The 4,322-nt window shown below is 63.1% G+C and overlaps 1 long non-coding RNA gene across 1 annotated transcript; it reads left to right on the forward strand.

The window, feature by feature from the left end:
- The first annotated feature begins 231 nt into the window (after nucleotides 1-231).
- On the forward strand, nucleotides 232-3,707 carry LOC136322712 (uncharacterized). The gene is made up of 2 exons (XR_010728854.1): nucleotides 232-334; nucleotides 2,771-3,707. It is a non-coding gene; the product is annotated as an uncharacterized lncRNA (long non-coding RNA).
- Nucleotides 3,708-4,322: the final 615 nt, after the last annotated feature.

Below are 4,322 nucleotides of genomic sequence, written 5' to 3' on the forward strand. Positions count from 1 at the left end.
AGCCAAAACGACTCAGAAACCACAGGCCAAATGAATCCGCTTTCTGAAATGCCCAGGGACAAACGGAGCCACCGCGATCTCCATGCCAGCCGCCCCACCCAGGAAAGCAGAGGGCGGCACATGGCGTGGAGGGGGGGTGGGTAACACGCCCTGGCCTGCCCCCAGGTCCTCAGCGCCCCCCTCCCCACCGGCTGGAGCGCAGAGAGGTGCTTGGGGCACCCTCAGTGTGCCCAGCGCTGGTCCTGGCCATGGGAGGTCTGTCACGCCCACCTGCCCGCCGTCCCCAGGGGAGTGACAGAGGCACTGGACATGGACCCAGCCAGGCAGCGAAGGGGTAAGGCAGACGGAGAGGAGGGGTCACATGCCATGCCACCAAGACAGCCTCACGGGGGACAGAACTCAGGGCCACGCCGCATTCTTCCCACAGACTGGGCCTCCCCTCCCTGAGCCCCAGTATCCACGCAGCACCTCCTGTCCCTGCCCTGGAAACCACAGGGCGTGGGTGGGGGGGCTGCCTCTGTGCCCCTCTTCCCTGCCCCCCCCCGGAGCTGGGCCTCACGCCCACAGCCAGAAGTCACCTAACATGCCCAAGGTCACACAGTCCGTGGAGGGCCAGGGCCTCGAACCCAGGGTCTGCTCCTGCTCCCCAAGGCTCCCTGGCTGGGTCAGGCACTCCGCACACAGGGAGGGAGCCGAGTCCCCTCCCCTCCCCACTCTGCATCCAGGCTGAAGAGCTGATTCATACTAGGGTGGAAATGGCTGAGAAGTGGGTTGCCAGGCGAACTCGCCCTGGAAATGCGACACTGTGGACACGGGGCCCCTACAAGTCCCTGCTGAGCCAAAGGCCGGGAGTGGGAGAACGGAGAAGGGCACAGACTGCAGGCTGGAACCCACGCCGAACTCTCTGGGAGACCCCGAAGCCGCCCCTGCTCCCCTCCTTCTCGGACCCGCAGCGGGACGCGGCTTGACCGGCCGGCCAGCCCTGCAGCACCCGGGCAGCAAGGTCGGGTCACAGCCTCAGGCCAGAGCCCCTTCTTCTTCCAGACCCAGCTGAGAGGGAGGCTGAGCGCGCCCTCTGACCCCTGAGGCATCCTGGGTCGTGGGACTCCAGGAATCAGCGAGGGGCCCCAGGGGAGGGGTCCAGCGGGGAGAGGCCCCTCGGCCCTATCACCAGGCAGGCAGGAAGGCCACGGACCTCCACGTAACAGGCTAATTGGGGTCTGGCGAGCACACTGCCCGACAGCAGGCCGGCTTTCCTGCCTGGTGCTACATGCAGACGCGCCCCCGAAACCCTGTCGGAGGCAGGCCCTTCTGCCTGGGCTGCCCCAGGAAACCGCTGACCCCGGGGGCCTCTCCAGGCCGCAGGCTCCATCGCGGCGGGGGCTGCGGTCCTCGGAGGACCGTCGTCCTGACTGTGGAGCCTGGGCCTCGCAGGGGTCCCAGCTGGACACAGACGCAGGCTCCAGAGGCCCCGGAGACAAGCGCCGGCCACATAAACAGCGATAGGAAGCCGACTGTGCTAATCCAGACGCTGGACGGGAAAGCCAAGCCCCCAGCAGAGCGCGGCCAGCAGGAATTGCCCAACGGGTCTGATGCAAGGGCTCTGGCCTCGGGCGCCAGCCCTCCAGCCGGCTGCCTGCCAGGGGCCGGGACTCCCCGCCTCCCCAGCGCCCAAGGTTTGAGAACAGGGGCTGCCAGGCAGGGTGGAAAGGCCAGGGGTGCCTCGGCCCCCATCCCCCACCCCCTGTGGACAGGAAGTGAGGGGCAGGAACAGGAGCTCAGGTGGAGCTGTGGCTAAGGAACCGTTCTGGCACGTCACCGGCGTGCTCCTGGGACTCGGAAGACCAAGGGCCAGGCAGCACCTCGGACAGCCGTGCCCCTGGGGGGAGGATCCCCACCTTTTTATTCTTATTTATTTTTATTAATTTATTAACAGACAGAGAGAGGGACAGATAGGGACAAACAGGAAGGGAGAGAGATGAGAAGCATCAGTTCTTCGATGTGGTTCCTTAGTTGTTCATTGAGTGCTTTCTCATATGTGCCTTGACCAGGGGTGGGGGCTACAGCCGAGCCAGTGACCCCTTGCTCAAGTCAGTGACCTTGGGCTCCAGCCAGCAACCAAGGGGTCATATTTGTGATTCCGCACTTAAGCCGGCAACCTCAGGGTTTTGATGTCCGTGTCCCAGTCCGACGCTCTATCCACTGCGCCACTGCCTGGTCAGGCGTCCCCACCTGCCTACATCCCCCCCCCCCAGCCCTGAGAGAATGGACACGCAGTCGCCAGATGGCCCTTAAACCTGCCTCAACAACTGCAGCTGTGGGCCCTCGAAGTCCCCTGAGCTCAGCGGGATTCCCAAAGGCCAGGCTCCTGGTCCGCCCTGGGCAGGCTGGCCTCCCCGCCCTGTCACACCCAGGTGGCCGGCTGTCAGGCCGCCATCGACCAGCCCTCCTAGTCTTGACCTCAGGGGGAAAGGCAAAGCTGACTCTGTTCCCCTCACTGTTATCACCAGACCTCTCCTTCTTTCCCTACAAACTAAGTGTTCTTTGGTCCGGTGAAGCCACCATGTCCTGAGCACTTCAACATGCCAGGTGGGTGTGAGGCCCGTCTCGTGCCTTGGACCCCACCACAAAGCAGATGCGATCACCCCCTTCCTACAGGTGCGAACACAGAGGCCCGAGGAGATGAAGAAGGCTCCGAGTTCTCTTCCTTTGGGCATTCATCCTCTTCAAGTCCAAGCGTCCCCACGACCACCTCCCCTCTGTCCAGCAGGATGGCACCTCTGGCCTTGGAGCTCACGCCAACGCCAAGGGCAGCAGACCGGGAAACGGCAGACCGCCCCCCGACGCAGACCGTGGGTCAGCGAGAAGTCACAGTCCTGCGAGGATTCCGGAAGCCCACCTCTGTAGCGATGGCTCCTCCTCCGCAGTCCTCCGGCTGCAGGTAGACAGACCCCCCGAGGAGGGCACCTCCCCTCCCGAGGGTCCCACAGTTTCACATTCACTCCCCTGGTGAGACGCCTACCATCCAGGGGTGCAGCGTCCCACCTACAACCGGTGGCACAGAGACACTGGCCCGGCGTCCAGGGCGTCAGTTGCACAGTGTCTTGGACACCCTGTCGGAGCCCCAGTTCTTGTCTATAAAAGCGAGGAGCTTTATCACGGGGCGCCCTTGCCCCTGCCTCCTGGGACCACCGGCCCTGCCTTTGCCACACTCACCCCTGCAGGGCTGGCTGGCCTGCAGCCCACACCCCTCCCAGGGGGGTTTCAGGCCAAGGTATTGCCACGGGGCTCCCTTCCGAGTCCTTGGTGGGCACCCCTGTGACATGCTGGTCTCTGGGAGCCCCCCTCCATTCCAGCCCATGACCATGGAACCCCCAGGCAGGACGCAGAACCTTCTGGAAGGCTTAGAGAGGCGACCCGCCTTGGCTGAGAGCCCTGCTGTCTAGCGATGTCCATGCTCATGGACATGTCCAGGACCGCTGACCGGCCAGTCCACAGTGGGACCCATGGAATCTGCCCCACGCCACACGGCCGGCTGGTTAAAAGTTTTATTGATGGAACACACTCGAGCGTCAGTGGTAAAAGTTCTCCTGATGTAACCCACTTCTCTCTTAATGGGCAATCGCAGACTCTCGAGCTTGTGCGTTCAAGGAGCTTCAGGACAATTTAATAGCTCATAAAATTTTATAGTCCCCGTTGAAATCAGAGTGGTAAGTCTGGCCTGCTCAGTGATACTTTGCTAAATGTCTCTCATCTACTCCCCTCCGCCCTCCGTTTATTGGAAAGTTAACATCTGCTCTGCTAGGGGGGAGAAAGAAAAGAATGATCTATTTTTCCAGGAGAGAGGCAAGGGAGGCGGGCACTCCTGGCAGCATCCTCTCCTCCAAACACACAGGGTTTCCTTTAAGTCGGAAGGAGGTTCCATAAGCCAGCTGACGCCAGCCCGTGCCGCGCGCCCAGCAGGCGCCAAAGCCCCTCCGGCGGCGGCCGTGGAGAGAGAGAGAGCGCGGAGCCTGTTCGGGCCACGGCCCCGTCCTGGGCTCAGCCCGGAAACTGGTGGAGCCCGTCAACAGTCACAACCTGGTGATCTATAAAACACCCACTGTGCGCATGGTCCCCAGGGGAGGGGGGCAGGGGCGGCTGCCGCAAGAACGAGGACACGAGGTCACCGCCAGCAAGGAGCTTGTCCTCGGAAGCAAAGCTGTCACCGAGCTCTATGCCCAGGCAGATGGGTCAGGAGGGGAAAGGGGGGAAGCCCCTCTGAGGGCTTCCCGGAGGAGGCGGAGATCGGCTGGGGCTCCACCGGGGAGGAGTGGATGCAG

The sequence above is a fragment of the Saccopteryx bilineata genome, chromosome 2 (genome assembly GCF_036850765.1).
Source record: "Saccopteryx bilineata isolate mSacBil1 chromosome 2, mSacBil1_pri_phased_curated, whole genome shotgun sequence".
In the NCBI taxonomy this organism is placed as follows: domain Eukaryota; kingdom Metazoa; phylum Chordata; class Mammalia; order Chiroptera; family Emballonuridae; genus Saccopteryx; species Saccopteryx bilineata.